Here is a 20,417-nt window from a genome sequence, read left to right as displayed (position 1 = left end):
TCTTTTTTAACTTTATTTTTTTAAAAAAGATAAATGTACAGATTTTAAGCATTTTTGCATAAAAGTATACAAATGCATTTTTATAAAGTTGTAATTAAATATTTGTTGGTACATATACATACACATATGTATATATGTAACAATAACATAGGAAAAGAGGTTATTAATTTGAGGAGAGAGGAGAGAAACTGGGATGGGCTGTAGGAAGGTAAGGAAGATGTAATACAGTTCTATTTTAATTAAAATATATATTTTTTTCTTTTTTTCTTGATCTTCGCACAGTCTGTGGGCTGTTTCTGGGGTGTTCAGTGCTTTCTGGGGTTAGTATCCCATTTTCAGTGTCTGCATATTATGTCCGTTCTTTGGTGACTGGGTTATCTCACTCAGGATGATATTCTCTAGATGCATCTATTTTCTTGAGAATTTCGTTAGGCCATTGTTTCTGATAGCAGAGTAGTACTCCATTATGTAAATGTACCACAATTTTTGTATCCATTCATCTACTGAAGGACATCTGGGTTCTTTCCAACTTCTGGCTATTAAAAATAGAGCTGCTATGAACATTGTGGTGCATGCGTGTTTGTTGTATGTTGGAGCATCTCTGGGGTAAATTCCCAGAAGTAGAATAACTGGGTTTTCAGGTAGTACTATGTTCATTTTTCTAAGGAACCTCCAGACTGATTTCCAGAGTGGTTGTATCAGTTTACAACCATGCCAGCAGTAAAGAAGTGTTCCTCTTTCTCCACATCCTCACCAGCATCTATTGTCATCTGAGTTTTGGATTTTGGCTAATCTGACTGGTGTGAGGTAGAATCTCAGGGTTGTTTTGATTTGCATTTCCCTGATGACTAAGGATGTTGAGCACTTCCTTAGAATTTTCTCAGCCATTCCATATTTCTCCGTTGAGAAATTTTTGTTTAAGTCTGTACCCCATTTTTTAATAGTGTTGTTTTCTTTTACGATTTTATTGAAGATATTTACTGTGCTTCTTAGTTGATATTCATTGACCTCTTCTATTCTTATTATCTTTAGATTTGGTCTTCTTATTGTGTCCTGGATCTCCTGGATATTTTGGGTTAGGAGCTTTTTGGCTTTTGAATGTTCTCTGACTGTTTTGTCTATGTTTTTTATGTTGTCTTTGGCCTCTGAGATTCTTTTACATATTTTGTAGTCTGTTGGAGATGCTTGCATCTGTGACTCCTGATTTATTTTTTAGATTTTCTACCTTTTAGGTGGTCTCTTTTAGTGTTTTCTTTATTGTTTCCATTTCCATTTTTAATTCATTCTTCAATTCCTTCATCTCTTTAGTTCTGTTTCCCTCTAGTCTTTGATTTCTTTGAGTGTTTTTCTCATTTCCTCTTTAAAAGCTTTTATTTCTTTATGCTTTTCCTCCTGTTCTCATTTTTTTATAGAATATTTTTTACACAGGAGACTGAGTAGTAATCAGCACCAGAAATTTAGTTTTGGCTAACTCTAGATATGTCTGTTGGGATAGAAAATGTCAAAATAATTTAGGTAAGGACTTTAGGTGCTCTCCTACAGAGAGTACATTGCAAAGGAAAAAAATCTTTTCTCAGTGACTGAAATCATTAGTGTCTAATAAATACCTCAAATCCATAAAGATGAAGATAACCTGGCCTCTTACACCTCATCATTCCTATTTAACATTCCTAAATGGTTTTATGTTTGTTAAGGGGACCTATGGAACATTACCACTTCTTTTTCTCCTTACTATATCTTAGAGGGGTAAACAGGAAACAATCCTGTAAGGATCTGAGAACAACTGCTCTCCTTCTGTTCTATATCATGTCTTTTATTCCCTCTGTTCTGCATTAACTTTTTTTTTTTCCTATTTTAGATGAGACCAATTTATGCAATGGTAAGCCAGTGGATGGACTGACTACTGTTCGCAATGGGACATTAGTTGCATTTTAAGGTGAGTTATGAATATATAAACCTGGTTTGTGTTGGCATTTTCTGAGAACAGAGTCACAAGGTGCTAACTGAACTGAATGACCCTGCATTAAAGAGAGCATTATTGACCTAGGTACATAAACCCAACAAAGAACTTGACTTGTTACCTCTTAAAGTTCTTTTGTGTATTTGTGTATGCCTGTGCGCATGCATGTCCATTTGTGGATAGTATTTCAGTGTTTCAATTTCAAATTTAATGAAGTGATCAAGATTTGCATTTTTAGAAAATTATTCTTCCACTGTGAGGTAAGAAATATTGTACTTTTTTGTCCTCGTGTAACAGAGAATTTAGTAAATTTCCCATGGATTTTCTGTTATTTTAGTCTTCTTAGAACACAGATTAAGAATGAACCACAATAAAAAATTATGCACAGTAAAGGTTTAATAAATTGTACTAGTCATTAAGTTTTAACGTCAATTCTATATAGTAAAAACACTAAAACCCAGAAATGTCTAAGTAATAAGGGCAAAAAGATCTTCTTAGATAAAGTAGAAAATGTGCTGAGCTGACTCAATGGAAGAAAGTATGGACTGTCAGGGCTGAAGCCCTGTATTGACCTTCGAGACCTACACCAAGGCAGGAGAAAACAGACTCCAATTTTGAGACCTACACTGAAGGAGGAGATAACCCAAGTACCACAGTTTGTCCCATGACCTCTATGTAGACCCTGCAAACACAGATACTTAAAAAAAATCAAATTAAAACCAGGGTGGGTGTGGTAACACACTCCCTTAATCCCATTAACCAGGAGGTGGAGGTAGGTGATCTCTCTTGAGTTTAAAGTCAGCCTAGTGTAAAGATTGTCTCAAAACAACCTCAAAAGTTCAATTAAAAAATTAAAATGAGAAACTAAACTATCTCAAAATATCGTTTGCTGTATTTCAGATCTAAAAAGTATCTTAGGAATACACATTTTCTTTTTTACCTGGCTCTACATCCAGGCACCATTTAACACACTGAGTCCATTTTTCTTTATAACCATCACATTTGTTTTCCTTTTCTGGGGGACATAATTCAGTATTCAGACTGCAGCCTGACAAGTCTCTTTAACTTGTAGGTCATTATTTCTGGATGCTGAACCCATACAGACCACCATTCCCCCACGCAGAATTACGTTCTTGTTTAAGGATCTCTATCATCATCTTGAGGAATGATTTCAGGTCTGAGTCTTCTTTTTCTGGAGTTTTTGGCATTCTGCTGTTTGCTGTGATGGGAGAGCTGGGTTCTGGCGCTGCCATGTTGTCTTGGTTTCCATTAGTTAAGTTCTTTTGCTTTCCTCTTGCCATGTTGTTGTCTGTGATTATACATTGTCTTGTCAGTGATTGGTTCCGATCTCTCTTGTGTATCTAGCCTGTGTCTCTGGATCTTTGCTGTTCCGGGTGGCAGATGGCCTGAGTGTTTGACTTCATGCATGGGCCCTCCAGGTGGAAACCGAGTCCCTATGGCAGAGTTCCTGCTCCCCTGAACCACTGGAGGGACCCGCTTTTTGCGGGCTCAGCCCAGACTTCTCTGTGGCCCTGCTACTCGCAGTGCAGTCTCACCAGGCCTGTGTCCCTGGATCTCTGCTGTTCCTGGTCACGACAACATTTAATTGGGGCAGGCTTACAGGTTCAGAGGTTCATTCCCATATCAAGGCAGGAACATGGCAGCCTCTATGTAGGCATGGTGCTGTAGGAGCTGAGAGTTCTACATCTTCATCTCACACCTGACAGACTAAACTGCTGGTGTTGGTACCCGACACCTTAGCCACCACGGTGGCGAGAGGGTGATTGACAGTGGTTGCTACGCTGAAGTACAAAGCCCGTCCGGCTCAGGATGGCTCTCCTACTTGCTGTTTTTGACTCACACATTTCAAGACAAAGTAGGAAGTGGTTGTCAGTGGTCTAAAGACCTGTAGAACAGACCTCCCATTTCAGATGAAAAAGAAGCTTGTTAAGGTCCCCATATTGTTTCTTGGCTATTGTTTGAGACATGTCACCTGCTTATCCCATAGGACAGTTGGTGGCATATTGTCTGAGAAGTAACACTCTCTTTAGCCTGGTTTCTAGGATAGGTTGTCCTCTTGTTTTCTAATGTATTTACATTGGTTTTCCCCAGCATCACACAATTATTCAGCTGTGGCTACTGTTGCCTGTAGTGTGGGAATATCTGAAACCTCAAAGCAGCGGATTATTTAGTTCATGTATGCTTACTTTCTGTCTTCATTTACTGATTTTTACAGTGAAATATGTAACTTTAAGCCTCAGTAGCTATTAAGGCTATATTTCCAGGACCAGATGCTCCAGGGCAGTGTGCAGTTGATACATAGAAATCCTGTCTTTTCCCTAAACAAAAGGACATGGTTAAGTGTTTCAAATCATTTTTTCTTCCTAACATTGCTGAAGAGTTTCTATGGTGACAGATTTTTTTCTCTACATATCTTCAAACCACAGAATACACATTTTTGTGGTTTCTAGAACATTTCATGAACTATTTATTTGAAAACAGCTTTTCTCAACTTTTCTTGTCTTGGAATATGTCTTAATATACTATGAGTTCGACTCTGTTCATCCTTCAAGACTGTTGTTCACAATTAGATGTTACTTTTGTACTAATGGTTACATAACTTTTGATTATGTTGAATGTTCACCTATTTAATGAATTATCAATTTATTACAATGTGAAAAATATAACTTCTTCTCTAGGAAAAAGAATTTATTTTTTATAGTACAGAATAGCATTTATTCAGGTCATGAGGGAGTAAAGAGGCTAGTAGATGCAGAGAGAGAAAAGAGAAGAATAGAGGAGTAGAGGTCACCCGTGAGCACTTGGAGAGAGAGGGGGAGGGGAAGAGGAGGGATAAAGTTGTAAGACCAAGAACAAGAGAGAGCAAAAGATTAGGAAAAGGAATTTTATGTGCAACATAACTGTGCTAACTTTACCTAAACTTCATGTTGGCTTTCACATGCAGACCAAGGTCACTTTCTCTGCATTCATTTATTAAATCCCTTCAAATTTTTCTTACAGTAGATGCTATTGCTACTGTTATTTCCCTTTTGTGAGGAATGAGTACTTAGAGAATTTTTTTGTCTTGTAAAGTCTACAAAGAAACAAAGCAGGTAAGAAATTTCATTAAACAATGCTTCTCCCATCAAATAAATAAGGCTTTTCCACAGGATCCCTGCACTAGGATCATTATTAACTATTGAGGACAAAGATTTTACTCTAAATTACTTTGAAGACAAAGGCTAATGATAGAGAACATAGTGTGACACTGAAGTAATCATTTTATTTTAAAAGGCTAAAATTTTATAAAGACTTTGTATAAAATCTGTGTGTTATGCTGTACAGATGGCTCAGTGAATAGAAGTGGTTAGTACACAAGCCTAAGGACCTGAGTTTAAGTACCCAGAATCCATCTATTGCTATGTATTAGGGGTTGGAATGTAGCTGGATTCCTTGATTTTTTCTTATAGAAATTAATGAAAACACCTTTTTCTTTGTGTACTTTTCCTTACCATTTATTTGCAGGTATTTTAATATATTTTTCACAAAATAGTTCAAGGTGTAATAAAACTTGATTAAAGACTTAAGAGTCCTGTAAAGTAAACTTTCAATAGATTGGAAAGAATCTGAGGATAGTGAATTATAAAGTTTTCTTCTAATTACAAACTACCAAGTCAGTTGATTTTGTCAGAAATGTTGTAAAAATTAACTCAACATGTACTAATAACACCTTTTTAGCCAAACCCATCGGTATGTAAATGTTTTATACTTCTCAGTATTATTTCACACTAGCTTCAGTTTTATTAAAATAGTACCACTAGGTACCAGGAAGAAAGTATTCAGCCCAAGAGGAAAAATGCAAAACAAAACAATACTAAAAAAACTGGTATGACATGGCATTATTATTGATTTTACTTTCAAAAGTCCTCCTGAAAGTGAACTCCCTATGGACTAGGGTGAGACAGTAAGATACATTTTGGAGTCAGTGCTGATTGGTGGATTATTTCAAAATTGACATATGCCTGACCTTTTTTATTTCTGTATTAGAGTAACCAATGAATCAAATCTATTTATTTTTTTAATTCAACTCCAGATATTTTCCGGGTTCTAATTTCTTGTATTGTGTGAAATTGGATAAAGGTATTCATCCCAGCATGCTAATGCAGATTTTGCTTGCTAGGAAATTCATTGGCACACACTCATTTTGCACAGGTCACAGAAAAGTCAGCCCAGAGCATTGGAACTCACTATTTTTAAGGAAGGTGTTTTTTTCTGTGTAAGCATTTCTGGCACCTGCAACTGAGGTGAATGACTGCCCTATAAGGTTCAGAACCACTCTCAGGCATCTTATGAAGCTAAGGCTTTGAATTTCTGCCCTCCTTTACCTCAATGGGATGCTATTAACTGGGAGTGGATACTTACCATTCTGGAGCAGATGTTTATAATTTGGGTTCCAAAGACCACTATCAAGATGACAGTTCCTCTCTGTCTGACTTTTACCACTCTGTAAGTATAAGTGTAAGTTTGTAAGAGTAGGGACTTGGGGAGAGGATTAACACACACACACACACACACACACACACACACACACATCCAAATACTACTCCAAAGAGATATGGAGCTCTCTATATACCAGAGTAGGAAAGAGGAGGAAGGACAGTAGACCTCCAGATCTATTCAGCAGTGATAGAGAACAGAGCTTGTGTTTGTATTATGTGAGAACTGATCTCTGAAGACTTGTATCAGAGGGTGGATACCGAGAAAGAAATGTCCTCCTATTTTTGGGTGTACTTGTCTGTTCTCTTCTCTATGAGCATGTCTTGACATTTGAAAGATAGAGGTCACAGACAGCAAAGTTTCCTGTGTCTTCTGCCAACCAAAGTCTCTGACACCTAGGGGTCAATGTTGTTACTACATAGAAAGGTAAAAGGAGATATTAAAGTTTAAATGCACACCCACCAGTGTGTCTGCAAAGAACAGTCTCTTTCCTAAGAGAAAGTCATACTGACTAGCATCTCACAATATCTGTAATTTGATAACAAAATTGCTGGTAGAAGAATTAAATGCTTACCAAAGCATGGGTCACAATTCATAATTAGCTAAAACCCATATCCAAGCTGTAGTGATGATCCTCATCCTTAAAGCAAAAGATACTCCATATTGAAAACATTTTCAGAGGAAAAAACATTATGTGTCCTTTCTAAAATAAAGATATTACCCACCTACCTTTTACATGAAATTGTAATTTGATGTGCAAAAGACCATAGATAATATTTGAAAAGCAAAATGATAATCCCTTTATAATCTTTGCAAATACAGTTGAATGTTAAACTCCCCTAAGCTCTATTTACATTTTTTACTAATTTTCAGTTGATTTTTCTTCTACTATTGTAAGTATTAAAGAATAGCCAAAGAATGATACCCCAAACTCAAATAGTATGTAAAAGCAAAAAGCATATATTCAGCAGAATTTCCTGCATACATGATTCCTCCATCCATCTGGGAATGGAAACCCAGGTGTGTGCTTTGCAGGGTCAATTTAAACCCTTTTATGGTAGGAGTGGATGACTTTAACCTTTTTCCCCTTTGACTGGTTGCTGCTTTGTCTGGGGATATGGGTGCCTTTGTGATTGGTTAGGGCTTCCTGGAGTTACCAGGGTGGCAAGGCATTCTTAGATTGACTGCCCACAGCTGTGGTTGGCAGACCACAGGTTCCTGGATCCAAGTTCTCATTTCTGAGAAACAGAAACTTAGGCCTAGTCTCCCAAACTGTCACTTTGCAGCCTGTTATGTAGTCAGCCTGGCTTTAGTTAACTTAGTCCTTTCACTATGTAATTGGAAAAATGACTTTTGCACTCTTAAGTGTACATTAAAATTATTTATTCATTATTTTTCAATAAAATGTATAACTAGTGTTATTAAATTTTTTTCTTCACCCACTCAATTTAATTTTGATTGGAGTATATATGCTGTATGACTTGATTCACTGTAAAGATCAATCAAAAATTGTTTAAAATTGGAATTGTGAGTGTGTCTCCTATTTTCCACTAGGAGGCATGAAAGTACTACATATAAAACCCAGAAAAAAAAATTACCCTCTTTTCCCTCTCCCTCTACTTTTGCAAACCAATTAAGTTCCTGAATTGTGAAATGCTAAACATGATAGAGAAAAGGATATTCAAATACATTAAATATAATCTTTTTATATATCAGAGGGCTATTAAACATGATCTTTCACTGCACCGTAAGTCTCTATGGGAGACAGATGAATTTGGGAAAGGCTCAGAGAATGGGATGTTACACTTTGGCAAAGGGTTCTTGTCAACCAGCCAGCTAATACTTTTCAAGGTCTTGCTACCTCTTACTAATGCCCTACCACATCCTCAAAAAATTAGCTGGTTAAAATGCTATCTTGAAGATAATTTTCTGTGCAGAAATACACATGCCTGTCATTCCAATGGATCTGCATAATGAGTAGTTTTCAGCTTGTATTAGAAGGAGCCATATTGATGAAAGCTACTGAAGTAATCAATGACTTATAATTGATCCAGGCTATGAGCACTATCATGATTGGGGTACTTTAAAAATTCTTATGCAGTTTCAGAGCAGATTTTTAAATCCTACCCAAAACTACTTCTTTCCTAGGCATATTATTTTCTCCTTCTCCTTTTTCTCCTTTTTTCTTTCTCCTTTTCTCCTCCTCCTCTTCCTTCTTCTCTCTTTTGTTTTATGACTATAAGTTTAAATATTTTTTACTTGCATGTTTCATATTTTCTTACCTTTGAGAGTTTTTTTTTAAATAAAGGAGCAATCACCTATAAAATATATCAACTTGCCATCTGATGCACCCCTCTCCCCTCTCTATGTCTCTCTGCTGTGCTTGTGTGTGTGTGTGTGTGTGTGTGTGTGTGTGTGTGTGTGTGTGTGTATGTGTGTTTGTGTATGTGTGTGTGTGTGTGGTGTAAAATTTGAAAAATTTTCAATTGCTTTATGTTTAAAGTCTAATTGACAATCACTTTGGCATAATACATCTAAATGGAAGTAATGCTATTTGTTACCTTTCTAACCTTTCCTTGTTTTTCATGATGTTTCTTAACTAGAGAAGTCAATCACTTTCATATGAATAAGGTCTGTACTGTTTACTTCAAAAGCAGATGGCAGTTTGCACATAAACTGAGGTACTTAAAGGGAAGACATTTAAGATGCATGGATATAAAAACTATGGTAAAGTTGTCAAAATCATGTAAGTGATTTCCCAAATGTCACTGTGACTTTTAATCATCTTTTTCTTAGAAAGTATTTCTCGTTGTCCACAAGAACTTCTATTAACATGATTTATCCAGTCAATAAAATGGAATACAAAAAGCAGCTTCTTCTTAAAAGTATATTTTGTTTTTTAATATTATCTATTTCACTTATTTCTAAGTCAGAAATTTTGAAGTTATAATTTGGAAAAAATATGGTAGTCAAATTTGTGTGAAGACCTATTCACCTTACCTAATAGGGAGCTTCCACATATCAAGCAAGCATGACCTACAGACAGAACAAGGGATTGGTTTGTATGCATTGTCAATAAAGAAAATATCCAACTAAAAATAATAATAAATACATAAACCTTGAAAGGAAAAAATGTTGAATTTCTGTAAAAAATATCATTTTCCCTAAATGTTTGTTTTTATTTCTAAACATTTGTTTGATCTTACTTGTTTAACTTCTAGACAAAATTCTGATCAGTTCTTAACAAGTAATCTGGACCAAATGCTTCTGATCAACCATCCTGAGACCTGCCTGCTTTTTCTTCCTGATTTGTATTTACAGTATTTTTTTTTTAGCAGTTTCAGAAATAAGATTTGTGAATAGAGGAAAGAAACACAAGAACTTTTCAATACAGTTTAGTTAAAATTCTACTTATATATATGGACAATTGTAGTAGTTTATTCATAGAGGTCTCTCACAGATGGAATTTAGTTTTACTTATTTTTATCTTTGAGCTTAAGTTGGCTTCTATGCTGAGAAGAAAAAATTTTCTTAATATGACATAGATGACAGTTTGCTGTTGTTACTTTTCATTGCTTGGGATGCAACTTACAGTTTTGTACATGTCAGTAAGTGCTGTACCACAGAGCTCTATCCCAAGTCTTATAGGTCATATTTTCAGCTATGTTCTGCTATTGAGAGAACTTTCTTTTTGAACATTGTTTCTGGGGTTTTGTGTGTTTGGACATTTGTGTGTTTGTGCATCATGCAATTTTGCAGTGTATTCAGAGGACAGAGAGGCCAATGCATGCCCTGGAACTGAAGATCCAGATGGTTCTGAGCTACCACATTGGTGCAAGGAATTAAACCTCATTTCTTTTAGAAGAACAGCCAGTGCTCCTATCTGCTGAGATACCATTCCAGCCCCAATTATTTTTTATTTCCAAATTAACTGAAATTTAGCAAAAAAACGTTGTAGATAATAACATTTTAAATTATGCAAGGAAGAACTATCCTAAAATTATTATAATACCTTAATATCACAGAGGAGGATGCTTGTAGCTAACCATTGGACTGAATACAAGGACAAAAACGAAGGAGCTAGAGAAAGGACTGAAGGAGTTGAAAGAGTCTGTAACCCTATGGGAAGAAAAAAAATTATCAACTAACCAAACCTACCACAGCTTCCAGGGACTGAAACACCAATGAGTTGTCATGGAGAGACCCATGGCTTCACCTCCATATGCAGCAGAGGATATCATTCTCTGGCATCAGTGGGAGGAGAGGATTTGGTCCAGCAAAGGGTAGTTTTCCCAGTGTAGGAGAATGTTGAGGTAAGAGAGGGAGGTAGAGAGAGGGAGCACCTTCATGGAGGCAATGAGTCGGGTAGAGAGGAGGGGATTGGTGGAAAGGGTATAACACCTGAAGTGAAAATACAGAGAATATCCCATAAAAAACAAGAAATTTTCCAAGTACATAATTTGACAATGTCCTGCAAGCATTTGCAATCATATTAGCTTTTCTTGCTCATATTAAAAGGGATAAGCAATGGAATTAAAAATATATACAGTTTTTTATATATAGTTATATACAGATAGATATATTTAAAAAACATAATACACACACGTGCACACACACACTTTTTTGGAAGACAGAGAAAGTCAAACCACTAGACTACCAGTGACTTTGGAAAGCCTTCTAATGATCTTATGAATTCAAGGAAAGTGGATAGTCACATGTAGGCACAAATTTAACTTTAAATTAAATGAACTTGACACACTTTTATAAAAAGGAGCGCTATTGAAAGTAAATATTTGTCTGGTCTAAATGCTTTTGTAAAGTATAAAACCAACCTATAAATTCTGAGTCTCTTAAATTCAAGGTTGACTTCACACGCTGATTAGGAATCCTGAATCATATGACCTCCTTTGGGAGTGTGGGGTTGTTGGGTAGAAAACCATATCCTCTACTTGAACAAGATTTGTTAAAGATGCATAGTGAAGTAATTTCTCCAAATTTTGTTGCTTTTCTGGCTTTCATTGTTTTTTGAAACTTTAATGTGTTTATAAAGGAAATCATTCATTTTGTAGGGTATAGAAAAGGGATATGGAACATGTAGTGGCAAGCTTGTGTGTGTATGTGTGTGTGTGTGTGTGTGTGTGTGTGTGTGTGTGTGTGTGTGTGTGTGTAGTGTGTGTGTGTGGCAAGGGACAGTGTATATTCCTCAAATGTTGCTACCTTGGTTCCTTCTTATTCTGAATGTATCAAGTAGGACAGGCTGGTCAGGAGTCTAGCCAGTAGTCTCTACCTCCCCAGTGTTGAGATTTCAAGTGCATAGCACAGTGATCAACTTTTTACACTAGGTACTGGGGGATCAAATTCACATCCTCATTCTTTAATAGCAAGGAATTTACTGAACAAGCTTCCACCCAAGTCCATGTAGTAGTGAGTATTTTTTTTTTTTAGAAGAAAGTATGGATCCGGAGTAGCCATATCACTCCTAAGCATATACCCAAGAGATGCTCCAACTTATATAAGAACACATTCTCTACTATGTTCATAGCAGCCTTATTTATAATAGCCAGAATCTGGAAAGAACACAGATGTCCTTAAAAAAAGAAATGGATATCGAAAATGTGGTACATTTACAGAATGGAGTACTACTCTGCTATTAAAAATAATGACTTCATAAAATTCTTAGGCAAATGAATGGAACTAGAAAATATCATCCTGAGTGAGGTAACCAAATCTTAAATGAAGACAAATGGTATGCACTCACTGATAAGTGGATACTAGCCCCAAAACTCAGACTACCCAAGTTACAATCCACAGACCAAATAAAGATCAAGAAGAAGGAAGACCACAATGTGGATGTTTCAGTTCTTATTAGAAGGGAGAACACAACACTTCCAGGAGGAAATATAGGGACAAAGAGTAGAGCAGCACTGAAGAAAAGGTCATTCAGAGACTGCCTTACCTGGGGAATCCATTCAATATGCAGCCACCAAACCCAGTCACTTTGCTCATAACAAGTGCTTATTGACAGGAGCTTATTGATATGGATGTCTCTTGAGAGGTTCTGCCAGAACCTTACTGATACAGATGAAGATGCTTGCAGTTAACCATTGGAATGAGCATGGGGACCCCAATGGAGGAGCTAGAAAAAAAAAGACTGAAGGAGATGAAGGCGTTTGCAACCTCATAGGAAGAACAATATCAACCCACTAACCAACCCCCCAGAGCTTTCAGGGACTAAAACACCAATGAGTGCACATGGAGAAACCCATGGCTCCAGCCACATACATAACAGAAAATAAAAAGAGCATTGTCTGGCATCAATAGGAGGAGAAGTCCTTGGTTCTGTGAATGTTTGTGTCTCCAGTGTAGGGGAATACCAGGGTGATGAGGTTGGAGTGGGAGTGAGAGCATCTTCATGGAAGCAGGGGAAGAAGAGGGAGCATGGGAAGAGTATAAAGGGTTAACATTTGAAATGTCAATACATAAAATAACATAAAAAATACAATATGGATTTTAAAGAATATAAGGTAGCTTTAGGTATTTTGATCTAAGCTGGATTGTTAGTGTCTGAATCTTCAGACAGAAAAGCAGACCATCTCTCTTTGCTAAGTATAATATACTAGTCTCATTGTCTCTCTAATCACAATTTTCCTGAGAATGTTTTTTCTAGAAAGGTGAATTCACTATCTTTATAATATACATAGTTCATTAGTGTTTGTCATTTCTCGGAAGCTTTTAATCAGCAACCACATGTATTACATGCTAAAAATATTCAAGTGCCACGTTCATTCTCCTGCAGTAGTTTATAGGCTATGGCATTTTATTTCTGAATTGTATAGAAATTAACAGTTTAGACACGGAATAAAAAAAGCCTTCAGTTTGTTATGAAGCCTATCTTCTGTGAACTTCCATGGATACAAACAGAAGACTATATTCAGTGATTTCTCTTAAGTCCTCCTTGGCTAATATACGTGCTTGTTTTAGTTCAGTTATTTATCTGGAAAAAATTCTTTGTGTAGGTAGTCTGTGTGAGTCATAGAACAAGAGGCTTTTCTCTGCAGACCTAGGTGTGTTTTGTTAGGGTCAGAACTTCTTAGGCTTTGTATACCTTTAGGAATACTCCATATTGAACATTTCTGAGTTTTTTGATATATCCTTGATTTTAAATATTTCATCAATACCTCTTTCACAATAAAATGCCTAGAAATGTTTTATTCATGTTTTGGAGGTGATTCACAAGATGTTCATTGGAACTTTAAAAACTGTATACACGGGCATTCTGAATGAAATAATAGAGAAAAAATATTTAGCTTCAGAAGATACCCAGATTTCAGGCACAAATGAAAATAAAGTGAAAATTTGTATGACTTGAAGATAGGACTAGGGAGAAGAGCACAGTAATTTACTGTTTTTAGAATTTTTTTATTTTTTAAGTTTATTTAGATTTGGTTAAAACTAAGAAGACAGCTTAAAACTAAACTCAAAAATTTGAACAGATCTCAGCCTAACTTATAGACATAGTTCTAATGTTTACCATATCACTTGGGGACAAAGTAATAAAGAAGAGACATTTCAAATCAATAAAAAGCATATTTATGTCTCTCATGAGCTACCTGTGTGATAGGAAGTTTCTTGTCCCTGAAATTTCCACTGATCACCCTGCAAACTCAAGTTAGAAGCTACGATATATGTTATAGCTCAGAGTCCTTTAAGCATTTTGATGAAAGTCTGCAACTACATAAGGAACTGTGCAGAGTGTTCTATGGGGCTCAGTTATTTCCTGAGTCTTTCCCAGATGGAGTTAGAAGTCATCCCAGACAGCCAATTAAATGATATTAATAACTGGGACCATATGATCAACTGCTGTGCCTAAAAAGTGAAGCATCTTCTCTTTAAACTGGCCTCAATTATTTTTCTTAGTTTAAATTATTGATCCCAAATACTAAAAATCAGTATTATGTCTCAATGGGAATAAGATGGTCAATCAGTTTCCAGGGATCGTCTCTGATTCCATAATGGCTATAAGAGAAATAGAAGGTAATTAAGGTAGGAAACGTCCTTATACTAAAACCTGTATCCACATTCTAAAGAACATAGTTTTATTGGGAGGCAGTTCCACAGAATAAGTCAGATTTCCAGGGCTTCCAATCTGGCATGGGTTCAACAATAAATTTAAAACATTTAAAGAGGAAAAATACTTGACCTGCCAAATATCTCTATATTGTCAATAAAATCAAATGAACTGCTTTCTGTGAATATTGGTCCCCAAGGATAAGAGCTTGCTGATTACTCTAAACCTATCACAGATTCTTTTTTTCAGGTATTTTTCACTCTTTAAATACTTTATTGAGAATGATCAAGTATTTTCTATTAAAACTTGACCTTTAAGCTAAATTTATCACTAATATTTTAAACTCATATAGATTATGACAACTTGGATTCAGGGCATCTCCCTACACCAAGGCTAGAGGTCTTATAAAAGCAAATTGAAATGTTAGCTATATTAATATTATTTTACTAAAATATTTTTTTCTAACTTTGGATATTGATGTAGTATATATTTTTCCAAGAAGCATTTATATAAAAGTCTGGAATGGTGACAATAAAAACAAAATAAGACGAAAAATAAAATTCACTTTTCTTTTTAGAAGGACCAGTGTGTAATTATCAGCAAAAATCATGTAAAGGCCAATACAAGCAATCATCCAAAACACACAGAGAGGAAGGTGTTTGTAATGAACATTTAATGAGCACTAAGTTGCTGAAACTCTAGTTATTACAGTGTTGGCCAAACGGAAATGAAAATGTGGTCCTCAAAGTAAAGTATCTTTTGATTAACTACAAACTCGAAATCAAATTAAACACTGAAACAAATTATAAACAGAAAGAGAAAAATCACAAAATTCTAATGATTTTTTGAGATTTATGTGTGAATGATCACCATAGGTTAGCAACACATGAGGAACTTTTCAAAGTTTATGTTTATGAAAAATTTTCCCATCAGATAAAGAGGAAGATAGTGCACTTCTTTCTCACAACCATCAACCATGTGAACTTAAGTATATGAGCTACAGTAAATTAATTTGAGAAAAAGCAATATTTCTATGTGTCACTCCCAGAGGTGACACCTTCAAATTGGAATTATGATTTGGAATCTTAGAAGAGCTCTAATGGGTGTAATAGCCATTTTCATTTAGAGCTCAATGCGTGTTGATTGATTCATTGAGAAATTTTGAAGTATTGAGGTAAAATATTTGAAATATAAATAATCTCACCAATGCCCAACAAGACCATCCTCTGCTACATATGCAGTTGGAGCCATGGGTTCATGTGTACTCTTTGAATGGAGTTTTAGTCCCTGGGAGCTCTGGTTGGTTGATATTGTTCTTTTTATGGGGTTGCAAACCCCTTCAACTCCTTCAGTTTTTCTCTAACTCCTTCATTATGGACCTCATTCTCAGTTCAGTGGTTGGCTGAGAGCACCCACCTTTGATTTCACAAAATTCTAAGGCAAATGAATAGAACTAGAAAATATCATCCTGACTGAGGTAACCCAATCAAAAGGAACACACATGGTATACACTCACTGATAAGTAGATAGTAGCCGGAAAGCTCAGAGTACCCAAGATACAATTCTCAGACCACATGAAGCCAAAGAAGGAAGAGCAAGCTGTGGATGACTTAGTCCTTCTTAGAAAGGGGAACAAAAATATTCACAGGAGGAAATATGGATACAATGTTTGGAACCAAAAACTTTTCAAAGTGCCTTCACTTTGTTACTATGTAACATCAACTGTTATTTTAAGACAACTTAACTGGATGTAACAGTGAGATATGCTTATAGTGACATTCAGGTACTTATTAAACTTGTAAACTATAAAGCATATAAGAATACTAGGGCAAGTACTTTGTATGTAGGCTTGTTAGTTCTTAAAGCCACTTAGTGGGGAAAAGTATTATCTCATATTACAGGTAGAAAAACTAGCCTCAGGAGAACCAGATGATTAGATTAGGACTGGTTGGTGGTAGAAAAGATACTGGAATGCATCCTCTCTGACTCAAGAGACACTTTGATCTGTTGCACTAAAATATGACTATAGAACTGTACCTATACATCCTTGAAAATTGTACCAGTTTAACCATGGTAGTGGTATTACCAAGAGTTGGGATATCCTGTGTTTGGGATTCAAACATACACTGTTAACTTTATCATACTTTTCTTGGTTTAGAGTTCTTTCCTGTAGAAATGAAATAAGAAATAAATACAAAATAAAAATAATGCTTAATAATAAAAATACAAAAAATCAGATGGATGGATGAAGAGGAAGAACAAAAGCATAAAAAATTAAGTTACAGTAATCCAAAGACCTAATAAAATATATGTAAAATATTTTATGATTCCAAATATATCAGCATATTTATTTTCAACTAAATATAAAGCCACAAAGGTTGAACTACTTTCTGTTTCCCTCTCTACCCTTACCCATCTCGCAAGCCTGCCCTTCTGCTCCACATCTTTTGACCTTTCTCATTACTTCTGTTTCATTTCATGAAGGTTCTCAGGTTTAGAACAGTGTCTGCCCCATAGGAGATACTGAGCTATATTTTCAATAATTTTTTGGTATATGATGTCATATGATTATAGCACAGAATTATTTTCAGAACTGTTACAAAATAACATAACTAGATTCTGCCTCCTACAAAGCAATTCAGCTATGTTCCACTCATCATGGAAAAAAAATGGTGTCTGCAAGTCAGAAAGAATCAGGTTTACAGATAAACCCAATGCCTAGTTATTTGCTATTAGTATGAGTGTTTATGTTGAGTTCTGAATTTCATTTTTCTTTCATTGTTCTTTGTACTAGGGGTCTTACTTGGAAGCATCATCTACATAGTAGTTACACAGAGAGATGGCTTAACCTAAGGCCTCACAGAACCATGGCAAATGCTAGTTTTGTGTTTTGTACTTTATTAGCATGCTCAGTGTCAAAAGTAGCTATTTGAATTGTTGACTTCAGCTCCAAGAAAATTTCACAAAGCAACATTAGGCTAAGCTCAGAGAACCCCAGAGAAAATGAGGTTAAATTATGTTAGGGACCAGAGGGATAGGGACCACAAAAACCCTGCCCACAGAATCAATAAGTGAAGCAGGTATTATAGTGGTTAACAGAGACTGAAGCAAAAATTAGGGACTATATATGGGTCTGAGCTAAGCACTCTGCTTATATTTTACTGCTGTTTATCTTGGTGTTCTTGTGGGACTCCTAACAGTAAAAATGGGGTTTGTCTCTGAACCTTTTGCCTGCTTGTGAGACTCTTAAACCTACTGGGTTGCCTTGTCTAGGCTTGATATGAGGGTATGTGCCCAGTTTTATTGTAACCTGATAATTTATATTTAATTGATATCCCTGGGATACCTGCTCTTTTCTGAAGGGAAACAAATAAAGAGTGAATCTAGGGAAGAGAAGAGGTAGGGAAGACAGGACTAAAAGGAGAGGAGGGGACCAACTTTATTGTGAATATAATGACACTGGGCAACATGCACCAGCTGATATGAGGACCCTAACACTTATACAGAAGAGGACTGACAGGTTTTGACTCAGTCAGAAAAGGTACATCTAATCCTCAGGATACTGGAGGTCCCAGGGGTTTGGGAGGTTTGGTAGGGTAGGATGTGGTGAGGTGAAGATATCCTCATAGAGACAGCAAAGGCAGGGGGAGAGGGAGGTGTGGGATATGGAACAGTCAGAGGGTGGACCAAGTGGGGATAAAGTCTTGAATGTAAAAACAGATTAAATAAATAAATAAATTTGACATGTAAAAGTAAATAAGCAAGAACCTCTATCTCATTAACATATAGACTTGCTTTTAAGTTTTTATTAATAATTAATTTATGCATTTTACACTTCCATCACAGCTTTCTCTCTTATCCTCCCAGTCCCTCCTTCTCACCTCCTATCCTTCTCCTTCCTTCCTCCTCAGAAAAGGGAAGGCCTTTCATGGATATCAACTCTCCTTGGCATATGAAACTCCAGTAGAACAAAGTCATGATCTCCTATTGAGGCTAGAAAAGCCAAACTAGGAGAAAGAGATCCAAAGGCAGACAACAAGTCAGAGACAGCCCTTGTTCTTGCTATTAGGAGTCCTATGGGAAGTATAAGCTCTGCAACTGTTACTTACATGTGGAGTGTCTAGGTCAATCACACACATGCTATCTGGTTTCTGTGGCCCCCTATGGGCTCAGATTAGGCTTTTTATTTAATTTTATTTTATTTTGTGGTGTTTTTGGCCTCTCTGGCTCCTTGTTAAATAATTACTTTAAAATTTTATTTGTAATTTATTATTTGCAGATATTTTATTTGTACATGTTTATTTTATACACCTATATGTTCAAGGTCACATAAAAATTTTAAGGTGGAAAGAGGTTGCAAATTGGAAAGGTTTAAGAATCCCCACGTAGAACACAAACAGTACTATGATCTCCACTAATCATATGGTTATCAGTGTAACAGATGCTTCATTTCCATATCTGCTTTGCTCAGGAGTATATTTCTATTATTATTCTCAATCCCAATGATTGCTAAGCTCTTGTTCCGTATACCATGTTGTCTTCCTCTCTCTAAAATGTTCTTTCATTCATTTAAAAAGAAACAAACAAACGTATCACTCTAACTTATTTTTTAGGCTTCCATGTAGTTATCACCTTATCTAAGAAAGACTTTTACCCACAAAGCCAGCCTAAACATGCTGAGTGTGATAATATACCTTCTTCCGATATTATGGATTTTATAGGTTGGCAACATCATATGGCTATTTCTAAATCTCTGTATTGCTCACTATTGATACCTAATGCCTAACACCAGTGCTAAGGAATGTTGCAAAATACTTTATGGCAGCCCATCATCAAACACTGCTTAATCCATGCTTACTTAACAGACATTCTTACATTTTCTCTGCCTTTCTAGTTGGTGAGTAAGGACTCTTTAGATTAGCTTTGCCTGTCTGAACATTTCTCTATTTTCAGGTCATTGGAATAACAACTGCAATTCTATAAGCTTCATGTTCTCTTGTGTATTCATAAGTTCCAGGACCGATAGATGAATATGTTGGAATGTGTTATTAAGTGGTGAAGAGAGTTGCTCTGAGCATGGTTCTTTTCAGCACACTTGTACATAGCATCAATAAATCTTTGCATTTCAATGTCTTAGCCTTTGTTAAATTTAAAGACAATATTACAAATTAGCTTCGTTAAGTTATTGACTCAATTTTAATGGAGGAACAATGACCTCAGTGAGATGCTTAGTGAAATTTTAGTGCCCTAAACATTAAATCACTCCATGGTATTCACACCAACATTATTTATAACACATCAATAAAGACATTCACTATTTATAAGTCAGTAATAAAAGTTCATTGATTTTAAGCAGTAGATCTTTGAAAACTTAAATTCTCATCTACTGTACAAGAAATTTCTCCTGGTGGGTATAATCTAAATAAATCAAGTAGAGAAAATTCGGAGCAAAGAAACATATGCCTTCATTGCCAGAATATCTACTTTAAATGCTACCTGTTATTAATGATTACTGTATTAGTTAAGGTTTCCATTGATCTGAAGAGTCACCATGACCAATGCAACTCTTACAAAGGGAAAAAATTAATTGGAGCTGGCTTAACTTCCAGTAGTTTAGTCCATTATCATCCTGGCAGAAAGTATGAAAGCATGCAGAAAAACAAGGTGCTACAGAAGCTGAGAGTTCTACATCTTGATCCACAGGCAGCAAGGAGTAGACTGTCCCACTGGGAATGGCTTGAAGATTATATATATATATATATATATATATATATATATATATATATATATATATATATATATATATATATATATACACACACACACACATCCCTATGGGGGCCAATTCAACTCCCTGGGCCCAATATGCTTGTGGCTATTTGTATTGTATCA

The sequence above is a fragment of the Micromys minutus genome, assembly GCF_963924665.1.
Source record: "Micromys minutus genome assembly, chromosome: 14".
NCBI classification, from domain to species: Eukaryota; Metazoa; Chordata; class Mammalia; order Rodentia; family Muridae; genus Micromys; species Micromys minutus.
Note: the sequence above shows the minus strand (reverse complement) of the source record.